At 44.2% G+C, this 26,258-nt stretch overlaps 13 non-coding genes across 13 annotated transcripts; 5 read left to right on the forward strand and 8 right to left on the reverse strand.

Annotated features, from left to right (window-relative positions):
• Nucleotides 1–922: 922 nt before the first annotated feature.
• On the reverse strand, nucleotides 923–1,113 carry LOC146559319 (U2 spliceosomal RNA). The gene has a single exon (XR_014888445.1). It is a non-coding gene; the product is annotated as a U2 spliceosomal RNA (small nuclear RNA).
• Nucleotides 1,114–2,207: 1,094 nt separating this feature from the next.
• On the reverse strand, nucleotides 2,208–2,320 carry LOC146559320 (U5 spliceosomal RNA). Its single transcript, XR_014888421.1, has one exon. It is a non-coding gene; the product is annotated as a U5 spliceosomal RNA (small nuclear RNA).
• A 1,884-nt stretch (nucleotides 2,321–4,204) lies between these two features.
• Nucleotides 4,205–4,395, reverse strand: LOC146559321 (U2 spliceosomal RNA). Its single transcript, XR_014888446.1, has one exon. It is a non-coding gene; the product is annotated as a U2 spliceosomal RNA (small nuclear RNA).
• A 1,094-nt stretch (nucleotides 4,396–5,489) lies between these two features.
• LOC146559322 (U5 spliceosomal RNA) lies at nucleotides 5,490–5,602 on the reverse strand. The gene has a single exon (XR_014888423.1). It is a non-coding gene; the product is annotated as a U5 spliceosomal RNA (small nuclear RNA).
• Nucleotides 5,603–7,484: 1,882 nt separating this feature from the next.
• On the reverse strand, nucleotides 7,485–7,675 carry LOC146559323 (U2 spliceosomal RNA). Its single transcript, XR_014888447.1, has one exon. It is a non-coding gene; the product is annotated as a U2 spliceosomal RNA (small nuclear RNA).
• A 1,099-nt stretch (nucleotides 7,676–8,774) lies between these two features.
• On the reverse strand, nucleotides 8,775–8,887 carry LOC146559324 (U5 spliceosomal RNA). The gene has a single exon (XR_014888424.1). It is a non-coding gene; the product is annotated as a U5 spliceosomal RNA (small nuclear RNA).
• Nucleotides 8,888–17,151: 8,264 nt separating this feature from the next.
• trnaq-uug (transfer RNA glutamine (anticodon UUG)) lies at nucleotides 17,152–17,223 on the reverse strand. The gene has a single exon. It is a non-coding gene; the product is annotated as a tRNA-Gln (tRNA).
• A 488-nt stretch (nucleotides 17,224–17,711) lies between these two features.
• On the forward strand, nucleotides 17,712–18,010 carry LOC146559326 (signal recognition particle RNA). Its single transcript, XR_014888393.1, has one exon.
• A 711-nt stretch (nucleotides 18,011–18,721) lies between these two features.
• trnal-cag (transfer RNA leucine (anticodon CAG)) lies at nucleotides 18,722–18,804 on the forward strand. The gene has a single exon. It is a non-coding gene; the product is annotated as a tRNA-Leu (tRNA).
• Nucleotides 18,805–20,155: 1,351 nt separating this feature from the next.
• trnaq-uug (transfer RNA glutamine (anticodon UUG)) lies at nucleotides 20,156–20,227 on the reverse strand. The gene has a single exon. It is a non-coding gene; the product is annotated as a tRNA-Gln (tRNA).
• Nucleotides 20,228–20,715: 488 nt separating this feature from the next.
• LOC146559329 (signal recognition particle RNA) lies at nucleotides 20,716–21,014 on the forward strand. The gene has a single exon (XR_014888394.1).
• Nucleotides 21,015–21,725: 711 nt separating this feature from the next.
• Nucleotides 21,726–21,808, forward strand: trnal-cag (transfer RNA leucine (anticodon CAG)). Its single transcript has one exon. It is a non-coding gene; the product is annotated as a tRNA-Leu (tRNA).
• Nucleotides 21,809–24,552: 2,744 nt separating this feature from the next.
• trnal-cag (transfer RNA leucine (anticodon CAG)) lies at nucleotides 24,553–24,635 on the forward strand. Its single transcript has one exon. It is a non-coding gene; the product is annotated as a tRNA-Leu (tRNA).
• The last annotated feature ends 1,623 nt before the right edge of the window (nucleotides 24,636–26,258 follow it).

Consider the following 26,258-nt stretch of genomic DNA (forward strand, 5'->3'; position numbering starts at 1 on the left):
AATCATGATTGACCCTATCAAAAGCTTTTTCCTGATCAAGTGTTACGCATATTGTTGTCAAGTTCCTCTCTTCGATGTATGTAAGCACATCTCTATGTAATTGTAAGTTCCAACCAATCTGCCTGCCCTTTACCCCGCATGTCTGGTCTGCATTAATAATAGCAGGCAAGACTCGGGCCAGGCGTCTTGCTAGAGTTCGACTCAAAATTTTGTAGTCCACGCAGACCATTGAAAGAGGCCTATAATTTGAAAGCACAGCAGGTGAGCCTTTCTTATGTAGAAAACTTATCACACCCGTCCTCATACTCTTTGGCATTCTACCCGTTTCACACATTTCTTCAAATACCTCCAACAAGTGGTCTCCGATGAGATCCCAAAAGGTGATGTAAAACTCCTTTGTGAGTCCATCTATCCCAGGTACCTTGTTATTCTTCATTGTCTTTATCGCCTCGTATAGTTCGTGGTTTGTTATGCTCCTTTCCAAAAGCTTCCTTGCGTCCTCTGGTAACCTCTCTTTCAGAAAACCTAAAACCATTTCTTGAGCCCCTCTATCTACTTCTTCCACACCAAACAATGAACTGTAGTACTCCTCTACCATCTTCAAAATATTATCCCGTCCAGTAACCGATTTCCCTTCCCTTTTTCCTCTTTCTTTTTCATTTGAGCAAAAAAATAGGCCGAGCACTTCTCCTGTTGCATATACTCCTCCTGCATAAATTTAAACATTCTTGTTTTTGCCCTCTCCTGAAACAAAACCTCCTGTTCCTTTAATAATATATTCAGTTCCTCGCTATCTTCCCAGTTTTTTTCCTTATTTCTCTGAGCATCTATCCCTGCACTTTCGCCGCTTGCGGCTGCTTTCTGGCTCTTGGTTTGGCCGACCTTACTTTGTTTGGCTTTCTTGCTTTTGCACAAAGTCAGCAAAGGGGGCACCGTTCCCGGAGGCGCTGCAATACCGGGTCGATGCGTGGAGCGAACGGAGCGAGCCCCTTATTCGGCTCCCTGTTCTAAAAATGCGTTTAATACGTTGCCCCCAAATCGGGGGCGTATCAGATATTAAACTGATAAGAACAGCTACTACACTTGATCTTAGCCAAAAGGCCGAGAAGCGATGGCCTCCCGCAGGTTCCTGGCTGAGCCGCCTTCTCGGGACACTTCTCGCTTGTGACGGTGCGCTCTTTCACTTGGCTCACAGGGAGGGAGCCGCTTCAAATCTCCGCCCACCTACAGTACCTCAGAGGCCTGCGGAGCTTCCTGGAACTGTGCGTGTAGCTGAGATATACTGAGTGTGAACATTCTCAAAACTGTATTGTATATAGTTGATTTATTTTTTATTGTGTAAATTTAATTTATGTAAAACTAAGGTTCCACGTGTCACTGTTGAAGTGGGGCATTAATCAGTGTGACGCCACTTGTAAACATGTTGCGTGTGTGGGGTTTCCCAGCCAGAGCTGCATGGACTCCACACTGGTGAGGCACACTTTCTGTAGCTCCTCTCCCTGTACTAAATTATACATTTAAATTTGGTGTATTTTTCTTTGCTAACTATTAGTTCTCATGGCTAAAAGCTCCCAAAGTGTTTTTGATTGCTTTGAACGAGAAAAATAGTAATTGGAACTGCGTTTTATCTGTTACACCATCCGTTTATGTGGTCCTTACTTGTGCTAAACAGGGATGAGGAGAGGCCTGCTGTTGCTGTGTGACACTGATTTTGCTGCTGCACTTTGTCTTCTAGGTATGTGTAAATGTATAGGTTATGTTTTATGTGTATAATGAGTTCATCACCTGAGGCTGCACACTGCATAGTATTTTCAGCCATGTTGAGAAAAGTTAAAGTTGTTTGAATATGTATTGTGTAATTGATCCATCTTAGTGGGGATTTAAATATTACAAGTTATTATTAGTGGCTTCATATTTGTCTCTGTTTTACCCCACTATAACATTTGACTTTAAAGTGGCTGTTGGGAGAATCGTTGTTTTGATAGATTGTATTTTCTTTTATATATTGTAAGCAGAGCTGCATGGACTCCACACTGGGATGAGGAGAGGCCTGCTGTTGCTGTGTGACACTGATTTTGCTGCTGCACTTTGTCTTTTAGAAATAAATCCAGTTTCCAGCCAGTCTGTCGTCACAACGCAGTCAACCATTTGAAATCTGCTACACGCGCTTTCTTCTATTTCTTCTTTTGAACAACGAGGAGAGGGGCCAGCCAGACGGCAGACCCTGCCAAAAATAGGTGCAACTCCTTAGCCTCACTCTCCACGGAAGTCTTTAGTAAAAGGCGAAAGACTTGTACGTTTTGAAGAGAAGCCAGAGTGTGTGTTTCTTTGGCCTCGCAGGAAGCCGCAGTGACTCCTCGTCCCGGCTTCCGGCGTCACGGTAGGCCCTGTTTGCTTGGCTGAAGGGGCAGATCTCAGGCCCCGCCTGCTCTGCTCCAGAGTTCCACTTTGACAGGAAAGGGGTGACTGGAGAGGAGCACATATGTTACTGTAATACATCACATCCAATTTCAAAGGGATGTATTGGACATCCCTCCCACCTTTTGATATTGTCTGATACATAGTTGTTCTTTTACATATTCATACCCCCACCCCCCCCATATTAATTTAAAAATTCCCCGTGTTAGCACCTTCCTATGAGTCTGTGGCATTGGAAAGACATATGCCAAATGGAGTAGGGCAGGTAAGATGTCAGCTTTTACGGCCAAAACTTTGCCAGTTATAGTGAGCTTTCTTTTTGACCACATCCCCAATTTCTTTAAGATCTTCGCTATCTTCAAATCCCAGTTGTAATTTGCTGGATTTCCAAAATCAATGCCCAGGACCTGCATGGACCCTTCACACAAAGAAAGCCCGCAAAGCGTCTGTCTCCTACCTGCCCATCGTCCCAAAAATGTATATTTTGATTTCTCCTCATTGACCTTTGACCCCGCAGCGCTCTCAAAGGTCTGTATTGTTCGTATCATCTCCCTCACACTTCCATCATCTTCCAAGTAAAGAACTGTGTCGTCAGCGTACTGGGAGATCTTCAACACCTCCCCCCTGGCAAGGGCACTCCTCTAATTTTCTCGTTTCCTCTTATTGCACATGCTAAAGGTTCTACATATATAACATAGAGTAGGGCGGACAGGGGGCAACCCTGCCGTAGCCCTCTCGTTTGTTGTACTTCCTCTGTTAAGTGTCCATTTATCTTTATCTTGCAGATTATGTCAGTATACATCATACTTATCCAATTCAAAAATTTACCTCCTATATCAAAATTTCTCATCACCCTCCATAAGAAATCATGATTGACCCTATCAAAAGCTTTTTCCTGATCAAGTGTTACGCATATTGTTGTCAAGTTCCTCTCTTCGATGTATGTAAGCACATCTCTATGTAATTGTAAGTTCCAACCAATCTGCCTGCCCTTTACCCCGCATGTCTGGTCTGCATTAATAATAGCAGGCAAGACTCGGGCCAGGCGTCTTGCTAGAGTTCGACTCAAAATTTTGTAGTCCACGCAGACCATTGAAAGAGGCCTATAATTTGAAAGCACAGCAGGTGAGCCTTTCTTATGTAGAAAACTTATCACACCCGTCCTCATACTCTTTGGCATTCTACCCGTTTCACACATTTCTTCAAATACCTCCAACAAGTGGTCTCCGATGAGATCCCAAAAGGTGATGTAAAACTCCTTTGTGAGTCCATCTATCCCAGGTACCTTGTTATTCTTCATTGTCTTTATCGCCTCGTATAGTTCGTGGTTTGTTATGCTCCTTTCCAAAAGCTTCCTTGCGTCCTCTGGTAACCTCTCTTTCAGAAAACCTAAAACCATTTCTTGAGCCCCTCTATCTACTTCTTCCACACCAAACAATGAACTGTAGTACTCCTCTACCATCTTCAAAATATTATCCCGTCCAGTAACCGATTTCCCTTCCCTTTTTCCTCTTTCTTTTTCATTTGAGCAAAAAAATAGGCCGAGCACTTCTCCTGTTGCATATACTCCTCCTGCATAAATTTAAACATTCTTGTTTTTGCCCTCTCCTGAAACAAAACCTCCTGTTCCTTTAATAATATATTCAGTTCCTCGCTATCTTCCCAGTTTTTTTCCTTATTTCTCTGAGCTTCTATCCCTGCACTTTCGCCGCTTGCGGCTGCTTTCTGGCTCTTGGTTTGGCCGACCTTACTTTGTTTGGCTTTCTTGCTTTTGCACAAAGTCAGCAAAGGGGGCACCGTTCCCGGAGGCGCTGCAATACCGGGTCGATGCGTGGAGCGAACGGAGCGAGCCCCTTATTCGGCTCCCTGTTCTAAAAATGCGTTTAATACGTTGCCCCCAAATCGGGGGCGTATCAGATATTAAACTGATAAGAACAGCTACTACACTTGATCTTAGCCAAAAGGCCGAGAAGCGATGGCCTCCCGCAGGTTCCTGGCTGAGCCGCCTTCTCGGGACACTTCTCGCTTGTGACGGTGCGCTCTTTCACTTGGCTCACAGGGAGGGAGCCGCTTCAAATCTCCGCCCACCTACAGTACCTCAGAGGCCTGCGGAGCTTCCTGGAACTGTGCGTGTAGCTGAGATATACTGAGTGTGAACATTCTCAAAACTGTATTGTATATAGTTGATTTATTTTTTATTGTGTAAATTTAATTTATGTAAAACTAAGGTTCCACGTGTCACTGTTGAAGTGGGGCATTAATCAGTGTGACGCCACTTGTAAACATGTTGCGTGTGTGGGGTTTCCCAGCCAGAGCTGCATGGACTCCACACTGGTGAGGCACACTTTCTGTAGCTCCTCTCCCTGTACTAAATTATACATTTAAATTTGGTGTATTTTTCTTTGCTAACTATTAGTTCTCATGGCTAAAAGCTCCCAAAGTGTTTTTGATTGCTTTGAACGAGAAAAATAGTAATTGGAACTGCGTTTTATCTGTTACACCATCCGTTTATGTGGTCCTTACTTGTGCTAAACAGGGATGAGGAGAGGCCTGCTGTTGCTGTGTGACACTGATTTTGCTGCTGCACTTTGTCTTCTAGGTATGTGTAAATGTATAGGTTATGTTTTATGTGTATAATGAGTTCATCACCTGAGGCTGCACACTGCATAGTATTTTCAGCCATGTTGAGAAAAGTTAAAGTTGTTTGAATATGTATTGTGTAATTGATCCATCTTAGTGGGGATTTAAATATTACAAGTTATTATTAGTGGCTTCATATTTGTCTCTGTTTTACCCCACTATAACATTTGACTTTAAAGTGGCTGTTGGGAGAATCGTTGTTTTGATAGATTGTATTTTCTTTTATATATTGTAAGCAGAGCTGCATGGACTCCACACTGGGATGAGGAGAGGCCTGCTGTTGCTGTGTGACACTGATTTTGCTGCTGCACTTTGTCTTTTAGAAATAAATCCAGTTTCCAGCCAGTCTGTCGTCACAACGCAGTCAACCATTTGAAATCTGCTACACGCGCTTTCTTCTATTTCTTCTTTTGAACAACGAGGAGAGGGGCCAGCCAGACGGCAGACCCTGCCAAAAATAGGTGCAACTCCTTAGCCTCACTCTCCACGGAAGTCTTTAGTAAAAGGCGAAAGACTTGTACGTTTTGAAGAGAAGCCAGAGTGTGTGTTTCTTTGGCCTCGCAGGAAGCCGCAGTGACTCCTCGTCCCGGCTTCCGGCGTCACGGTAGGCCCTGTTTGCTTGGCTGAAGGGGCAGATCTCAGGCCCCGCCTGCTCTGCTCCAGAGTTCCACTTTGACAGGAAAGGGGTGACTGGAGAGGAGCACATATGTTACTGTAATACATCACATCCAATTTCAAAGGGATGTATTGGACATCCCTCCCACCTTTTGATATTGTCTGATACATAGTTGTTCTTTTACATATTCATACCCCCCCCCCCCATATTAATTTAAAAATTCCCCGTGTTAGCACCTTCCTATGAGTCTGTGGCATTGGAAAGACATATGCCAAATGGAGTAGGGCAGGTAAGATGTCAGCTTTTACGGCCAAAACTTTGCCAGTTATAGTGAGCTTTCTTTTTGACCACATCCCCAATTTCTTTAAGATCTTCGCTATCTTCAAATCCCAGTTGTAATTTGCTGGATTTCCAAAATCAATGCCCAGGACCTGCATGGACCCTTCACACAAAGAAAGCCCGCAAAGCGTCTGTCTCCTACCTGCCCATCGTCCCAAAAATGTATATTTTGATTTCTCCTCATTGACCTTTGACCCCGCAGCGCTCTCAAAGGTCTGTATTGTTCGTATCATCTCCCTCACACTTCCATCATCTTCCAAGTAAAGAACTGTGTCGTCAGCGTACTGGGAGATCTTCAACACCTCCCCCCTGGCAAGGGCACTCCTCTAATTTTCTCGTTTCCTCTTATTGCACATGCTAAAGGTTCTACATATATAACATAGAGTAGGGCGGACAGGGGGCAACCCTGCCGTAGCCCTCTCGTTTGTTGTACTTCCTCTGTTAAGTGTCCATTTATCTTTATCTTGCAGATTATGTCAGTATACATCATACTTATCCAATTCAAAAATTTACCTCCTATATCAAAATTTCTCATCACCCTCCATAAGAAATCATGATTGACCCTATCAAAAGCTTTTTCCTGATCAAGTGTTACGCATATTGTTGTCAAGTTCCTCTCTTCGATGTATGTAAGCACATCTCTATGTAATTGTAAGTTCCAACCAATCTGCCTGCCCTTTACCCCGCATGTCTGGTCTGCATTAATAATAGCAGGCAAGACTCGGGCCAGGCGTCTTGCTAGAGTTCGACTCAAAATTTTGTAGTCCACGCAGACCATTGAAAGAGGCCTATAATTTGAAAGCACAGCAGGTGAGCCTTTCTTATGTAGAAAACTTATCACACCCGTCCTCATACTCTTTGGCATTCTACCCGTTTCACACATTTCTTCAAATACCTCCAACAAGTGGTCTCCGATGAGATCCCAAAAGGTGATGTAAAACTCCTTTGTGAGTCCATCTATCCCAGGTACCTTGTTATTCTTCATTGTCTTTATCGCTTCGTATAGTTCGTGGTTTGTTATGCTCCTTTCCAAAAGCTTCCTTGCGTCCTCTGGTAACCTCTCTTTCAGAAAACCTAAAACCATTTCTTGAGCCCCTCTATCTACTTCTTCCACACCAAACAATGAACTGTAGTACTCCTCTACCATCTTCAAAATATTATCCCGTCCAGTAACCGATTTCCCTTCCCTTTTTCCTCTTTCTTTTTCATTTGAGCAAAAAAATAGGCCGAGCACTTCTCCTGTTGCATATACTCCTCCTGCATAAATTTAAACATTCTTGTTTTTGCCCTCTCCTGAAACAAAACCTCCTGTTCCTTTAATAATATATTCAGTTCCTCGCTATCTTCCCAGTTTTTTTCCTTATTTCTCTGAGCTTCTATCCCTGCACTTTCGCCGCTTGCGGCTGCTTTCTGGCTCTTGGTTTGGCCGACCTTACTTTGTTTGGCTTTCTTGCTTTTGCACAAAGTCAGCAAAGGGGGCACCGTTCCCGGAGGCGCTGCAATACCGGGTCGATGCATGGAGCGAACGGAGCGAGCCCCTTATTCGGCTCCCTGTTCTAAAAATGCGTTTAATACGTTGCCCCCAAATCGGGGGCATATCAGATATTAAACTGATAAGAACAGCTACTACACTTGATCTTAGCCAAAAGGCCGAGAAGCGATGGCCTCCCGCAGGTTCCTGGCTGAGCCGCCTTCTCGGGACACTTCTCGCTTGTGACGGTGCGCTCTTTCACTTGGCTCACAGGGAGGGAGCCGCTTCAAATCTCCGCCCACCTACAGTACCTCAGAGGCCTGCGGAGCTTCCTGGAACTGTGCGTGTAGCTGAGATATAATATACTGAGTGTGAACATTCTCAAAACTGTATTGTATATAGTTTATTTATTTTTTATTGTGTAAATTTAATTTATGTAAAACTAAGGTTCCACGTGTCACTGTTGAAGTGGGGCATTAATCAGTGTGACGCCACTTGTAAACATGTTGCGTGTGTGGGGTTTCCCAGCCAGAGCTGCATGGACTCCACACTGGTGAGGCACACTTTCTGTAGCTCCTCTCCCTGTACTAAATTATACATTTAAATTTGGTGTATTTTTCTTTGCTAACTATTAGTTCTCATGGCTAAAAGCTCCCAAAGTGTTTTTGATTGCTTTGAACGAGAAAAATAGTAATTGGAACTGCGTTTTATCTGTTACACCATCCGTTTATGTGGTCCTTACTTGTGCTAAACAGGGATGAGGAGAGGCCTGCTGTTGCTGTGTGACACTGATTTTGCTGCTGCACTTTGTCTTCTAGGTATGTGTAAATGTATAGGTTATGTTTTATGTGTATAATGAGTTCATCACCTGAGGCTGCACACTGCATAGTATTTTCAGCCATGTTGAGAAAAGTTAAAGTTGTTTGAATATGTATTGTGTAATTGATCCATCTTAGTGGGGATTTAAATATTACAAGTTATTATTAGTGGCTTCATATTTGTCTCTGTTTTACCCCACTATAACATTTGACTTTAAAGTGGCTGTTGGGAGAATCGTTGTTTTGATAGATTGTATTTTCTTTTATATATTGTAAGCAGAGCTGCATGGACTCCACACTGGGATGAGGAGAGGCCTGCTGTTGCTGTGTGACACTGATTTTGCTGCTGCACTTTGTCTTTTAGAAATAAATCCAGTTTCCAGCCAGTCTGTCGTCACAACGCAGTCAACCATTTGAAATCTGCTACACGCGCTTTCTTCTATTTCTTCTTTTGAACAACGAGGAGAGGGGCCAGCCAGACGGCAGACCCTGCCAAAAATAGGTGCAACTCCTTAGCCTCACTCTCCACGGAAGTCTTTAGTAAAAGGCGAAAGACTTGTACGTTTTGAAGAGAAGCCAGAGTGTGTGTTTCTTTGGCCTCGCAGGAAGCCGCAGTGACTCCTCGTCCCGGCTTCCGGCGTCACGGTAGGCCCTGTTTGCTTGGCTGAAGGGGCAGATCTCAGGCCCCGCCTGCTCTGCTCCAGAGTTCCACTTTGACAGGAAAGGGGTGACTGGAGAGGAGCACATATGTTACTGTAATACATCACATCCAATTTCAAAGGGATGTATTGGACATCCCTCCCACCTTTTGATATTGTCTGATACATAGTTGTTCTTTTACATATTCATACCCCCCCCCCCCCCCCCCCTATTAATTTAAAAATTCCCCGTGTTAGCACCTTCCTATGAGTCTGTGGCATTGGAAAGACATATGCCAAATGGAGTAGGGCAGGTAAGATGTCAGCTTTTACGGCCAAAACTTTGCCAGTTATAGTGAGCTTTCTTTTTGACCACATCCCCAATTTCTTTAAGATCTTCGCTATCTTCAAATCCCAGTTGTAATTTGCTGGATTTCCAAAATCAATGCCCAGGACCTGCATGGACCCTTCACACAAAGAAAGCCCGCAAAGCGTCTGTCTCCTACCTGCCCATCGTCCCAAAAATGTATATTTTGATTTCTCCTCATTGACCTTTGACCCCGCAGCGCTCTCAAAGGTCTGTATTGTTCGTATCATCTCCCTCACACTTCCATCATCTTCCAAGTAAAGAACTGTGTCGTCAGCGTACTGGGAGATCTTCAACACCTCCCCCCTGGCAAGGGCACTCCTCTAATTTTCTCGTTTCCTCTTATTGCACATGCTAAAGGTTCTACATATATAACATAGAGTAGGGCGGACAGGGGGCAACCCTGCCGTAGCCCTCTCGTTTGTTGTACTTCCTCTGTTAAGTGTCCATTTATCTTTATCTTGCAGATTATGTCAGTATACATCATACTTATCCAATTCAAAAATTTACCTCCTATATCAAAATTTCTCATCACCCTCCATAAGAAATCATGATTGACCCTATCAAAAGCTTTTTCCTGATCAAGTGTTACGCATATTGTTGTCAAGTTCCTCTCTTCGATGTATGTAAGCACATCTCTATGTAATTGTAAGTTCCAACCAATCTGCCTGCCCTTTACCCCGCATGTCTGGTCTGCATTAATAATAGCAGGCAAGACTCGGGCCAGGCGTCTTGCTAGAGTTCGACTCAAAATTTTGTAGTCCACGCAGACCATTGAAAGAGGCCTATAATTTGAAAGCACAGCAGGTGAGCCTTTCTTATGTAGAAAACTTATCACACCTGTCCTCATACTCTTTGGCATTCTACCCGTTTCACACATTTCTTCAAATACCTCCAACAAGTGGTCTCCGATGAGATCCCAAAAGGTGATGTAAAACTCCTTTGTGAGTCCATCTATCCCAGGTACCTTGTTATTCTTCATTGTCTTTATCGCCTCGTATAGTTCGTGGTTTGTTATGCTCCTTTCCAAAAGCTTCCTTGCGTCCTCTGGTAACCTCTCTTTCAGAAAACCTAAAACCATTTCTTGAGCCCCTCTATCTACTTCTTCCACACCAAACAATGAACTGTAGTACTCCTCTACCATCTTCAAAATATTATCCCGTCCAGTAACCGATTTCCCTTCCCTTTTTCCTCTTTCTTTTTCATTTGAGCAAAAATGAGCAAAGACGTCAAGACCAAGATCCTGTGCCGCGAGTGCCGAGTACACGTGTGTACAAACTGCGCCGTCACGTACTGTCCCAACTGCGCCGCCGCTTCTTCCCGCGCCGCCGCTCCCCAGACGCCACCGACGCCGTGATAACACAAGCGCCCCACGGTGGTCCTAGCGACCCCCCCCCCCCACCCTATCATCATCATCATCATCATCATAACACACATATGCCCCGAGGGGGGTCCTAGCGACCCCCACCCTAATCACCATAACACACATATGCCCCGAGGGGGTCCTAGCGACCCCCCCCCCCACCCTATCATCATCATCATCATCATCATCATCATAACACATATATGCCCCGAGGGGGTCCTAGCGACCCCCACCCTATCATCATCATCATCATCATATTTTTTGTAATTTTGAATTCCAGTTCTTAATTCTCATATTTTCTCCTATTTCCACCCCTAAAATTTTCAACGTTTCTGATTTTTCTTGCAATCCCCATTTTTCTTTAATCTTCCGCCACTTAAAATAAATCACCTCACTCTTCTCTTTATTCATTTTCATCCCTGAGGCTGCTGAAAAAGCTTCACAAACTGCCAAACTTACTTCAATCGACTTATTGTCCGTAAGCAGCAGAGTTATATCGTCCATATACATGGAAAATTTAATTTCCAACCCTCCGCTACCCGGTGGGGTCAACCCTTTAATTAGCTCATTAGCTCGTAATGCACACGCTAATGGCTCCATCACCAATATAAATAAGGTGGGAGACAACGGGCATCCCTGCCTTACTCCAGCTTTCACTGCAACTGTAGTAGTCTGTACACCATTCACATTCACAACACTACTACAACCAGAATACAACACCTCAATCCATCTCTGAAAGACTTCTCCAAATCCTAATTTATCTAGGACTTTCATCAGAAAGGCATGACTGACATTGTCAAAGGCTTTTTCTAAATCCAAGCTTAACCCACAAAGGGGGATATTCCGCTCATGGCTATAAAGGTAGCTATCCCTTATAATCACTAAACTATCTGTCATCTTACGTCCTTGTATCCCACATGTTTGTTCCACTCCAACTAACTTAGGTACTACTGTCTGTAAACGAAAAAAAAGGGCTTTTGCTAAAATCTTAATATCTACCCCTAACAATGTCAGGGGTCTCCAATTTCTCAAATCTTTTTTAGAACCCCTTTTCCATAACAGGGAAATCACTCCTGTATTCATGGACGTTGACCATACACCTTTATCCCATGCTTCTTTATAAACCTTGCACAACGACGGGCTAAGTTGTTCCCAAAAGGCCTGATAGTATTTCTTAGGTAAGCCATCCATACCTGGTGACTTGATATCTTGCATACTTTCCATGGCTCTTGTGATTTTCTCTAGTGTTATACCTTCATCTAAATTTATACCATCTTCTGGATCCAATTTTTGTGTTAACTTTGAGATAAAGGATTCTACAATCGCCTCATCAATACTTTGTTCTTTGTACAAGTTGATATAAAAGGAATATACTACCTTTAAAATTTCTTGGGTACTTTTCACTTCTTTCCCTTCTTCATTAATCAGGCTGTCAATAGCAGGTTTAGATTTATACAATTTTTAAAAAAAATATCTCGTACATTTTTCATTTTCTTCCACATGTTTTACCCTACTCCATATTAATACTCCCTTGCTTTTGTCATTTAAAACTACCATCATTTCTTTTTTCAGATTTGTAATCTCTTCACTAACATCAAAGCCCAAATTCAGGAGGTTGTAAAACCTTTGTAATTTTTCTTGCTTTCTCAATAACCTCCTCTTTGCCCGCCTTTTCCCTTCAAGACTAAAAAATACTTGGGTCCTAATCTTTATACTCTCCCACCATTCCCCTACAGATTCATATAGTGGTTGTAGAGAGACCCATTGTTGTAATTTAAGTTTATACCTTCCCGTAACCTTTCCGTCCTTCAATAGATTCAGGTTTAGTTTCCATGGCCCTGGGGCCGACTGAAAAGAAGATTGAATACTAAATCCACACATGACCTTATGGTGATCAGAAAAAGGTACTGGTTCCACTTTACATGACAGGGGTATTAAGCCTTCACTGGCAAACAAAAAATCAATCCGTGAAGAGGACTTATTATTAGACCAGGTATATCCAGGGTCTGACGGGTTAAGAAATCTAAACACGTCTTTCAAATTACCGTCTTTAATCAAATTATCTAATGCACAAGTACTTGAATCTTTCTTCACTGTTGAAGCCGCCCCCTGGATTCCACTTGTTTCTGGTGTACAGTTAAAATCCCCACCCATTATTATCGGTCTTCTATTACAAAGAAATGGTTGTAATATTTGAAATAATGCCGTCCGTTCTTTCAACTCTGTATGTCCATAGACATTAATAATCCTGAGTTTACTCCCATTTTTTTCTACATCTATACATAAAGCTCTTCCGTCCACCACTACCTCCACTTTTTCTATATTAACAGTTTTATTGTTAATCAAAAAACCTACACCAGACATCCGATTTTGGTTATCCCCTGACCAAAAGGATTGGCCATATGTCCATCGTTTTGCAAACTTCGTGTAGTTGTTGTTACGAGTTCAAAATTGGGGATGGATACAAGAGGAAAAACCACAATAACAACACTGGTCCGGCCGGGTTAAGTCAAACGATGATTTTAATAGTCACACGCGTGGGAGATGGACACTGTATGCAGACAGCCTCAGATCTCAAAATGGTGGAGCATTGATCAAACTCTTATAGCCTCTGGTGTCCCCACCTTATCATAAAAGCCTAAACATTCACATGCTTTCTCTCACACGGCGCCTAAGCTACGACCTTGGCTCCCTGTTTATCTGCTCCTGCTGAGATGGGGCAGAAAACTCCAGCATGTTCCGTTCTCTTCTAATCAGACAAATAAGGCGATGACTTTCTGCAAACAGTATTTCTTATAACATCATAAAACAACATCATTCATCCACAATAAATCAGCAGTCTAATGTAATGCAAATCAGTTTAACAAATGCAATAGTTATCAGCTTCTTCTAATTCAGGAGAATAATGCAAACTAAAACTACATAATAATTCACAACCTTTAATTAGGGGTCTAACATGGCATAAAATAATATTATAATCTAACACTTCCCCTGATGAGCTCGTTAGAATAATGAGCTCACCTACACCCTGTACTCCAGTGTGGCCGGGTTCATTTCTTCTTACTCCTGAGGTCCTTTGTCCCCCTGATGGGCGAACCACATGTGAGATGACCTCTGAGTTTGCGCAGTTCAGATGTAAGAAAAACTATTATTACAACAGTAGCCGGTACAGATGACACTCCCCAGTTCTCCCACAGCTTTATTTGGTGCTACCTTATACCCTTCAGACGTACTCAGACTAGAACCTCTGTCCAAGGAGCTTTTAGCCTTTATTTTATTGCTGCAGCTACCAGTGTCGTCCAGTTGGGTGATCCTCTGCTCTTCTTTCTTCAACCTCAGGGGTTAGACAACCCTTCAGTCGTGGCACAGATCAGGGGATTGTTCTGCCTCGATTTCAAACGACGATCTGTGTATCCTCGGGTCCTGTGTGTCCTGTGTATCCTCCAGAAAAAGAACAGGAACGCGTCCCCCTTTTGCCCAAGAGCCTCTCGAACCTCGTTGGTCTGGTGTTCCCGGATTTCCGCCAACCCCTTCATGGTTATTGCTGTGTTTATGGGATCCATCCTTTTGAGGTGACTAGCTGGAGCCCAAACGCCATGACACTTGCACCCAGCTGGCGTCTCGGCAGTCACTGTGTCCGTCTCTGCTGCGAAGGATCCTCGCCTATCTGTGACCTCGTCTGGTGTCTGTTCCTTTCTCTGTAAGAGACAAAAAACCAAAACACCTCTCTTCCTAACCCTAATAACCTAATGTTGTTATCTACTGACCTTCTAGTGATTCAGAATTGGTTTAGAATATTCAGAATGTCCCAGGGACTTATTGTAATCATATCCTATGTGTGTGTAAGCGTGTTTGCATTTAGCCCTCTGCACTCAAGGCATTTCCTACACTTTATCAGTCCGGACCATCACGCCGAACGAAGCTTATGACCTTCAAAAGACTGAGTGCCAACTCATTATAAGCACATTTGCAAAGTGTGTCTGAAAATTACTAAAGCCACTCATATTAAGAAAAGACATCAAAAACAAATTAGCCATTTTTAATCCTAACATTTGCCCCCCAAAAATCATGTGTTTGCTTCTGCCTACTGTCCCTTATGGAGACACAATATTGCAGCTACAAGGTCTCCCAGGTTGTCAAGTTGATCTGCATGTGATTCTCTGACTCAGGTATATAATATTAAATGAATCTCGTGTAATTAACTGCCACTACTTAAAACTTAACTTAAAGATATAATTGAATAAAAGATCACAGAGAATAACATGATATCAGTGTTATGTAAGCGCGTGCGGCCTTCCATGCTCGAAGCCTTTCCCCTCCATAGATCAGCCAGACATCGTGCTGACTGTAGCTTTTAACCCTTATTAACTTGAGCACAACTCTATAATGAGCAACAAACTGCAATATGTATAAAAATGTTTTGATTAGCGCCAGTTATAGTTTTAGTAGTGTTTTGCAAAAATTAAGTGTCACCAAATCCCAGCTCCATCATATCAGTCATGCTCTTCTGCTTATCCTTGGGTATTGAGACTATTAACTCTTGCAGCACCGGGTGCTCCTAATTTTGGTTCAAGTGAATTGATAAACTTTTTGAAGGCGATTGACTCACACAGTTATATAGGTGTCCCCGTCCTGTTGTCTCGGGATGCATCACGCTGCCTTATCTGGGGTTAGCTGTTTTCTGGGGATGCGGGTTGAGTGAGGGAGCTCTTCAAGGAGGGGGAGTGTGCTCCCCCTGATGAGCTCTTCAAGGTAAGCTAGGTTAGCCTTCTTGTGTGAGCTTTTCAAGTGCCCTTCAAGGTTTGTGGGATTTTTAGTTTTATAAATGTCCCTCATAACCTCCTGATGACCCAGTACTTCATTTTTGCGCACTAGTACACATTTAGTTTTTGCTTGTAGCTCTCATACTCTACTTACCACTCATCTAAGTCCTGATGTTTCTTAGAGAGGACAACAGTACCTTTAAAATTATATCAAATGTGTGGGGGCGTGGCCTTGCCAATTGTTTTGTTTTTTCCCCCCACCTTTTCAAAATGGCTGGCATGCCCACAAGCACATTTTATGGAAGAAAGAAAGGTAAACTTGATACAATTAAAATGTTTTGTTAAACTCAGATCTTGATTAATTTTCAAAAATAAACATCTAGTAAATAATTTGAGGGGTTCTTAAGAATTATGCTTATTTAGTTTCACAGAGGAAATGACTAATTTATTAATGTGTACTCTAGTGCACGTCGGGACTTTGTACTTATATTTATTTCACTTTTTCCTAGTAGACAACTCTTTAACAAAGGCAGAGAAAATTCTCAACAGAATAATTGAGCGAGATTCAAACATAGATTTTTCAGAAGATGAGAGTCATGTGAGCCAGATAGGAGAGGGTGAGAACCCAGGAGGAGCCACACAAAGATTATCGAGATTCAGTGGCAGATGTAATAGAGAAAAACACAGGGCCACCTGAAATCTGTCGTCCTATCTGGTCCAAAACCAACATGTAGGAGAATCTGGAATTTTTGATTTTGAGTTAAAAATAAAATATGGGTAAAATGCAGAAATGTTTTCCAGTAAGGTAAAAAATAAGAGTCGCATTTATAGCTAAATCCATGACACCTAATTATTTCTACAAGATCACGTCGTTGCTAAAAATTATCAATGATCTCAATGTGTGAAAAGAACTCACAGTATCTGGAGTTCAAGCTCCTCTTGGCTGAGAAACCAGGGACAAACATGTGAGCGAGACCTGAATAATACCAGTAATTAAGAGTTCTCTCCAAAAATCAAGAAAAGGAAGCCCCAATCAGATGAGAATGTAGCAAAATATGGTTCACTCCACTTGCCTGAAATGGTAACAGTCCAAGGCATTTCAGTTGTAGAATGGTTGGGTGCAACAGTAAAACAAGCAGGGTCACTGGATGAATTGGGAGAGTTTTGAAAAGAGGAAACTCTTATGGAGTGAAATCTGGTGAAATCGGTGGGACCTGATTTTTGGGGGGTGAAACCATACTGCATGTCTTCTCTGGGACATTGAATTTCTGTATGACTTGTGTTTTCTGTGAGAGCTTTATAAAATCAAGCAGCTAACCATGACGTCTGCCTTTACAAAACACTTGTCAATCACTAAAGAGTTCCTTCACTTGTCAGTCACTATGTGGTACTAAAGAGCTGTCTGAAATTCAGTTACAGCCCACACAAAGTTACAGATTGGAGTATCCGAGTGCTGAGGTGCGCTTGTGCGCAAAAGTCACAAACACTCTGCTGACTCACTAACTGTACAGCTCCAAACCTCTTCCGACCTCAAAGTCAGCACAGAAAGTGGGCGCCACGAGCTTCGTAGTATGTGTTTACATGGCTGAACAGCTGCTATATTCGAACAAACGCCTTCAGAGGAGACTGCGACCTGAACGCAGTGCCTTCGCCCGCTTGGCGACCAAAAACAAGTTATCACTATGTGACATGCAGTATGGTTTCACCTCCCAATAAGCAGGTCCCACCGAGATTTGAACGCGGATCGCTGGATTCAAAGTCCAGAGTGCTAACCATTACACCATGGAACCGATGTGAAACTGTGTGAACTGTCATGTCATGGCAACCTGCCTAAAAGTATTCAGCCAAATGATCAGTATGGATGACATTGTAGATTATTTGCACTACGTTTCCATGGCTGAACAGCTGCTATATGTGTTATGAGAAGGATAATGTGTGTTTCTTCCAAAGTATCTAACAGTGGTAACCTCCACCAAACTGGCACTGCAATGTCAGAATGGCTGAGCGGTCTAAGGCGCTGCGTTCAGGTTACAGTCTCCTCTGGAGGTGTGGCTTTGAATCCCACTTCTGACATTGAAGCTTTACTCTTCTTGATATTGTGACAAAATACTCTTGGGTTAACCACGAGCTTTCTAAAAACTTGCATATAACAATTGTGCACCATTCATTCCTCATCTTTGCTGCCCATCATTACAACTTTGCTAATGATGGGCAGCAGGATAGTGTCATGATGTTACCTCAGACATGGTTAAAAGCCCTGATAACGTAAGTGCTTCTCGCCGTGTCTGGTGCCGCGTGCCTGTAATCCAAGCTACCGGGAGGCTGAGGTTTGAGGATTGTTTGAGCTCAGGAGCTCTGAGCTGCAGCAGGCTATGTCGATCGGGTGTCCGCATTGCGTTCGGCATTGATATGGTGATCCTGGGGGAGCCTGAGACCACCAGGTCACCTAAGGAGGGGTGCACCGGCCCAGGTCGGAGACGGAGCAGGTCAAAGCCCCCGTGTCGCTCAGTAGTGGGATCGCACCTGTGAATAGATGCTGTAGCGCAGCCTGAGCAATACAGCTAGACCCAATCTTTATACACATCCTTATACTTGTCTCTAGATCACACAGCAGCCTCATCAGCATGTCTTGGTCTTTTTAATTCAAGTCCAAAACACTCACAAATCTGCTGCTCTGCTTGTCCGGCACCACCTCCACCTGCAGGACAGCTGCAACTACATCCTCCACTCTAAACACGCCACCGCCCAGCAGGTGGAGACAAACTCAAAGTAGGACATTTCCTTGGTGAGGAGAGAGGATGGAACCAAAAATGCATTTATCCCCGTGTTCTGTGTTGATGAAAATCACCCAACAGGAAAGCAGCTGGGCATTCATTTGAAACCAGTTCACAGGTTGGGCTGTGGTTCCCCCTCTAGCGTGTCTGCTTGAACTTTCAACTGTGAACCACTTAGATCCAACCTTCCCAACTGCTCATCTCGCAAAAGACAAAATAGAAGAACCCAGAATGTCTTTTTATACCTGCTCACGCTTTTTCACGCTTCCCTCACAGGACGTCACATTTCACACTTTGGCCATCCAATCAAGTTGTTGACATCTAATCATTCCTGTCCACCACACCTGATCTTTCTATTTCGATCTGACTTACAACATTTAACACAAACTTTTAAATCAATATATTTTCTTAGTAATTATTTTTATTTGTTTATTACATGCACTTAACATACAAGTATGTCAAATGGAAATCAGCAACTGCGTGGGATTATTCAACTAGTTGGCTGTTGCAATGTGTCAGGATGGCCGAGAGGTCTAAGGCGCTGCGTTCAGGTTGCAGTCTCCCCTAGAGGCGTGGGTTCGAATCCCACTTCTGACAATTGTATCTTGGCACTTCTTTCTTCCTTCTACTCATGTATCTTTGATCAGTAATTGTTGATCAATGGTCATGAGAATTTGCATAATCGTGATGAAGGAACTGACCTCCAAGCCCACTGTTCCTTCAATTGGCTACTTTCAGTCATTATGCAAATATACTGTTTATAAGATTGGGGAAACCTGCAGTCAGCTGAGACTGAAGAAGTCACTTGGATGAGTGACGAGACATTTTTCCCACTGAAAACGCTACATTCAGATGAACAGAATCAACCTTTGGAGACTTCTTACTGTTGTGACAAAATACACTTGAAACTGGCAATTCTATATCAGTGGAGAACCAATTCCAACAGTCTAAGAGATGTCCATCAAGAGCCTGGGACGGTGGTATAATGTAGACCTCAATGATACCTGGCAACTTGACAAACGAAGGCAAAACTTGGCTAATGACCTCAGGCGGATTAACAACACTGCACTCCTTGAGTGAGGCTTGAGATGTCACTCAAGGACTCCCGGGACCCCATAGTGAGGGGCGCTGCTCCCACCCTAGCAACAGGGAGGAAGTGGACCACAGCCACGTCTGTGCTACAGGCCAAATCGGCTCTGAGCCATAATGACATGGTGGGTCGCGTCCAACAGGGCAGAGAAGGATTTGGTCTTGGCAACCTCGGTGGCAACAGGCATCTGTAACCGAACGTCAAAAAATGGTGGTGGAGGAGGTGTGTCGAAAGGAGGAAACAGTAAGACACGCCAGAGCCATAGCGCTGGCCAAGCAGGGTCACTGGATGAATTGGGAGAGTTTTGAAAAGAGGAAACTCTTATGGAGTGAAATCTGGTGAAATCGGTGGGACCTGATTTTTGGGGGGTGAAACCATACTGCATGTCTTCTCTGGCACATTGAATTTCTGTATGACTTGTGTTTTCTGTGAGAGCTTTATAAAATCAAGCAGCTAACCATGACGTCTGCCTTTACAAAACACTTGTCAATCACTAAAGAGTTCCTTCACTTGTCAGTCACTATGTGGTACTAAAGAGCTGTCTGAAATTCAGTTACAACCCACACAAAGTTACAGATTGGAGTATCCGAATGCTGAGGTGCGCTTGTGCGCAAAAGTCACAAACACTCTGCTGACTCACTAACTGTACAGCTCCAAACCTCTTCCGACCTCAAAGTCAGCACAGAAAGTGGGCGCCACGAGCTTCGTAGTATGTGTTTACATGGCTGAACAGCTGCTATATTCGAACAAACGCCTTCAGAAGAGACTGCGACCTGAACGCAGTGCCTTCGACTGCTTGGCGACCAAAAACAAGTTATCACTATGTGACATGCAGTATGGTTTCACCTCCCAATAAGCAGGTCCCACCAAGATTTGAACACGGATCGCTGGATTCAAAGTCCAGAGTGCTAACCATTACACCATGGAACCGATGTGAAACTGTGTGAACTGTCATGTCATGGCAACCTGCCTAAAAGTATTCAGCCAAATGATCAGTATGGATGACATTGTAGATTATTCGCACTACGTTTCCATGGCTGAACAGCTGCTATATGTGTTATGAGAAGGATAATGTGTGTTTCTTCCAAAGTATCTAACAGTGGTAACCTCCACCAAGCTGGCACTGCAATGTCAGAATGGCTGAGCGGTCTAAGACGCTGCGTTCAGGTTGCAGTCTCCCCTGGAGGTGTGGCTTTGAATCCCACTTCTGACATTGAAGCTTTACTCTTCTTGATATTGTGACAAAATACTCTTGGGTTAACCACGAGCTTTCTAAAAACTTGCATATAACAATTGTGCACCATTCATTCCTCATCTTTGCTGCCCATCATTACAACTTTGCTAATGATGGGCAGCAGGATAGTGTCATGATGTTACCTCAGACATGGTTAAAAGCCCTGTTAACGTAAGTGCTTTTCGCCGGGTGCGTTGGTGCGTGCCTGTAATCCAAGCTACCGCGAGGCTGAGGTTTGAGGATCGTTTGAGCTCAGGAGCTCTGAGCTGCAGCAGGCTATGTCGATCGGGTGTCCGCATTGCGTTCGGCATTGATATGGTGATCCTGGGGGAGCCTGAGACCACCAGGTCACCTAAGGAGGGGTGCACCGGCCCAGGTCGGAGACGGAGCAGGTCAAAGCCCCCGTGTCGCTCAGTAGTGGGATCGCACCTGTGAATAGATGCTGTAGCGCAGCCTGAGCAATACAGCTAGACCCAATGTTTATACACATCCTTATACTTGTCTCTAGATCACACAGCAACCTCATCAGCATGTCTTGGTCTTTTTAATTCAAGTCCAAAACACTCACAAATCTGCTGCTCTGCTTGTCCGGCACCACCTCCACCTGCAGGACAGCTGCAACTACATCCTCCACTCTAAACACGCCACCGCCCAGCAGGTGGAGACAAACTCAAAGTAGGACATTTCCTTGGTGAGGAGAGAGGATGGAACCAAAAATGCATTTATCCCCGTGTTCTGTGTTGATGAAAATCACCCAACAGGAAAGCAGCTGGGCATTCATTTGAAACCAGTTCACAGGTTGGGCTGTGGTTCCCCCTCTAGCGTGTCTGCTTGAACTTTCAACTGTGAACCTCTTAGATCCAACCTTCCCAACTGCTCATCTCGCAAAAGACAAAATAGAAGAACCCAGAATGTCTTTTTATACCTGCTCACGCTTTTTCACGCTTCCCTCACAGGACGTCACATTTCACACTTTGGCCATCCAATCAAGTTGTTGACATCTAATCATTCCTGTCCACCACACCTGATCTTTCTATTTCGATCTGACTTACAACATTTAACACAAACTTTTAAATCAATATATTTTCTTAGTAATTATTTTTATTTGTTTATTACATGCACTTAACATACAAGTATGTCAAATGGAAATCAGCAACTGCGTGGGATTATTCAACTAGTTGGCTGTTGCAATGTGTCAGGATGGCCGAGCGGTCTAAGGAGCTGCGTTCAGGTCGCAGTCTCACCTGGAGGCGTGGGTTCGAATCCCACTTCTGACAATTGTATCTTGGCACTTCTTTCTTCCTTCTACTCATGTATCTTTGATCAGTGGTTGTTGATCAATGGTCATGAGAATTTGCATAATCGTGATGAAGGAACTGACCTCCAAGCCCACTGTTCCTTCAGGGGTCTGCTTTCAGTCATTATGCAAATATACTGTTTATAAGATTGGGGAAACCTGCAGTCAGCTGACACTGAAGAAGTCACTTGGATGAGTGACGAGACATTTTTCCCACTGAAAACGCTACATTCAGATGAACAGAATCAACCTTTGGAGACTTCTTACTGTTGTGACAAAATACACTTGAAACTGGCAATTCTATATCAGTGGAGAACCAATTCCAACAGTCTAAGAGATGTCCATCAAGAGCCTGGGACGGTGGTATAATGTAGACCTCAATGATACCTGGCAACTTGACAAACGAAGGCAAAACTTGGCTAATGACCTCAGGCGGATTAACAACACTGCACTCCTTGAGTGAGGCTTGAGATGTCACTCAAGGACTCCCGGGACCCCATAGTGAGGGGCGCTGCTCCCACCCTAGCAACAGGGAGGAAGTGGACCACAGCCACGTCTGTGCTACAGGCCAAATCGGCTCTGAGCCATAATGACATGGTGGGTCGCGTCCAACAGGGCAGAGAAGGATTTGGTCTTGGCAACCTCGGTGGCAACAGGCATCTGTAACCGAACGTCAAAAAATGGTGGTGGAGGAGGTGTGTCGAAAGGAGGAAACAGTAAGACACGCCAGAGCCATAGCGCTGGCCAAGCAGGGTCACTGGATGAATTGGGAGAGTTTTGAAAAGAGGAAACTCTTATGGAGTGAAATCTGGTGAAATCGGTGGGACCTGATTTTTGGGGGTTGAAACCATACTGCATGTCTTCTCTGGCACATTGAATTTCTGTATGACTTGTGTTTTCTGTGAGAGCTTTATAAAATCAAGCAGCTAACCATGACGTCTGCCTTTACAAAACATCACTAAAGAGTTCCTTCACTTGTCAGTCACTATGTGGTACTAAAGAGCTGTCTGAAATTCAGTTACTTTACTTAGTACTATGTTCCTCCTACGCCGAGCGGCGCATCGGGCAGCTAGTGATCTCCATCGATGTCGGTCAGCAGCGACTGCTTCAGCTTCGTCCCAGGCAATGTCGACAGTTCTCAGATCGTCCATAAATGTTCGACGCCATGTGATCTTTGGTCGGCCTTGCTTTCGCTTGCCAGTGCGTGGACGCCATGTCATGGTAATCTTAGCTGGGCGATGAGGGGGTAGGTGTAAAATATGTCCCGCAAAGCGAAAGCACCTTTCTGCAACAACATCGGCTAATGGGCGGGTGCCTGCTCTTCGTGGGACCTCCTCATTTGTTATTCGGTCCCGGTAGGAAATTCTCAGGATTCGCCGCAAGCCACGTTGTTGAAGCACGTTCAGGTGTTGAATAATTGCACTTGTTGAGCGCCAGGTTTCACTAGCGTAACGTGCAGTAGGGAAGACTATAGAGTTCAGTAGTCTGATCTTGACCCTTACATTCAGGGAGGTCGAGTTCCAAATAGGTTGGAGACGTCGCAGGACACCAACTGCCTTCCCTACTCTGCCGTCGACATCCCGATCAGAGACCCCGTCATTCGAGATGATGCTGCCAAGATATGTAAAATTCTCCACCTCTTTAGCACGTTGTTGGTTGATCATGACAGGAATGCGGGCACGTGCATAGCCAACTCGGAGTACCTTGGTTTTTTTGGCACTGATTCTCTGCAGGGCCGCGGTCAACGAAATTCAGTTACAACCCACACAAAGTTACAGATTGGAGTATCCGAGTGCTGAGGTGCGCTTGTGCGCAAAAGTCACAAACACTCTGCTGACTCACTAACTGTACAGCTCCAAACCTCTTCCGACCTCAAAGTCAGCACAGAAAGTGGGCGCCACGAGCTTCGTAGTATGTGTTTACATGGCTGAATAGCTGCTATATTCGAACAAACGCCTTCAGAGGAGACTGCGACCTGAACGCAGTGCCTTCGACCGCTTGGCGACCAAAAACAAGTTATCACTATGTGACATGCAGTATGGTTTCACCTCCCAATAAGAAGGTCCCACCAAGATTTGAACGCAGATCGCTGGATTCAAAGTCCAGAGTGCTAACCATTACACCATGGAACCGATGTGAAACTGTGTGAACTGTCATGTCATGGCAACCTGCCTAAAAGTATTCAGCCAAATGATCAGTATGGATGACATTGTAGATTATTCGCACTACGTTTCCATGGCTGAACAGCTGCTAGATGTTACCTCAGACATGGTTAAAAGCCCTGTTAACAGGAAAGCAGCTGGGCATTCATTTGAAACCAGTTCACAGGTTGGGCTGTGGTTCCCCCTCTAGCGTGTCTGCTTGAACTTTCAACTGTGAACCTCTTAGATCCAACCTTCCCAACTGCTCATCTCGCAAAAGACAAAATAGAAGAACCCAGAATGTCTTTTTATACCTGCTCACGCTTTTTCACGCTTCCCTCACAGGACGTCACATTTCACACTTTGGCCATCCAATCAAGTTGTTGACATCTAATCATTCCTGTCCACCACACCTGATCTTTCTATTTCGATCTGACTTACAACATTTAACACAAACTTTTAAATCAATATATTTTCTTAGTAATTATTTTTATTTGTTTATTACATGCACTTAACATACAAGTATGTCAAATGGAAATCAGCAACTGCGTGGGATTATTCAACTAGTTGGCTGTTGCAATGTGTCAGGATGGCCGAGCGGTCTAAGGCGCTGCGTTCAGGTCGCAGTCTCCCCTGGACGCGTGGGTTCGAATCCCACTTCTGACAACTGTATCTTGGCACTTCTTTCTTCCTTCTACTCATGGGTCTTTGATCAGTGGTTGTTGATCAATGGTCATGAGAATTTGCATAATCGTGATGAAGGAACTGACCTCCAAGCCCACTGTTCCTTCAGGGGGCTACTTTCAGTCATTATGCAAATATACTGTTTATAAGATTGGGGAAACCTGCAGTCAGCTGACACTGAAGAAGTCACTTGGATGAGTGACGAGACATTTTTCCCACTGAAAACGCTACATTCAGATGAACAGAATCAACCTTTGGAGACTTCTTACTGTTGTGACAAAATACACTTGAAACTGGCAATTCTATATCAGTGGAGAACCAATTCCAACAGTCTAAGAGATGTCCATCAAGAGCCTGGGACGGTGGTATAATGTAGACCTCAATGATACCTGGCAACTTGACAAACGAAGGCAAAACTTGGCTAATGACCTCAGGCGGATTAACAACACTGCACTCCTTGAGTGAGGCTTGAGATGTCACTCAAGGACTCCCGGGACCCCATAGTGAGGGGCGCTGCTCCCACCCTAGCAACAGGGAGGAAGTGGACCACAGCCACGTCTGTGCTACAGGCCAAATCGGCTCTGAGCCATAATGACATGGTGGGTCGCGTCCAACAGGGCAGAGAAGGATTTGGTCTTGGCAACCTCGGTGGCAACAGGCATCTGTAACCGAACGTCAAAAAATGGTGGTGGAGGAGGTGTGTCGAAAGGAGGAAACAGTAAGACACGCCAGAGCCATAGCGCTGGCCAAGCAGGGTCACTGGATGAATTGGGAGAGTTTTGAAAAGAGGAAACTCTTATGGAGTGAAATCTGGTGAAATCGGTGGGACCTGATTTTTGGGGGGTGAAACCATACTGCATGTCTTCTCTGGCACATTGAATTTCTGTATGACTTGTGTTTTCTGTGAGAGCTTTATAAAATCAAGCAGCTAACCATGACGTCTGCCTTTACAAAACACTTGTCAATCACTAAAGAGTTCCTTCACTTGTCAGTCACTATGTGGTACTAAAGAGCTGTCTGAAATTCAGTTACTTTACTTAGTACTATGTTCCTCCTACGCCGAGCGGCGCATCGGGCAGCTAGTGATCTCCATCGATGTCGGTCAGCAGCGACTGCTTCAGCTTCGTCCCAGGCAATGTCGACAGTTCTCAGATCGTCCATAAATGTTCGACGCCATGTGATCTTTGGTCGGCCTTGCTTTCGCTTGCCAGTGCGTGGACGCCATGTCATGGTAATCTTAGCTGGGCGATGAGGGGGTAGGTGTAAAATATGTCCCGCAAAGCGAAAGCACCTTTCTGCAACAACATCGGCTAATGGGCGGGTGCCTGCTCTTCGTGGGACCTCCTCATTTGTTATTCGGTCCCGGTAGGAAATTCTCAGGATTCGCCGCAAGCCACGTTGTTGAAGCACGTTCAGGTGTTGAATAATTGCACTTGTTGAGCGCCAGGTTTCACTAGCGTAACGTGCAGTAGGGAAGACTATAGAGTTCAGTAGTCTGATCTTGACCCTTACATTCAGGGAGGTCGAGTTCCAAATAGGTTGGAGACGTCGCAGGACACCAACTGCCTTCCCTACTCTGCCGTCGACATCCTGATCAGAGACCCC

This window comes from Mchenga conophoros, linkage group LG14, assembly GCF_057382185.1.
Source record: "Mchenga conophoros isolate Kocher_MC1m ecotype Shallow Benthic linkage group LG14, M_conophoros_male_GT1.1, whole genome shotgun sequence".
In the NCBI taxonomy this organism is placed as follows: domain Eukaryota; kingdom Metazoa; phylum Chordata; class Actinopteri; order Cichliformes; family Cichlidae; genus Mchenga; species Mchenga conophoros.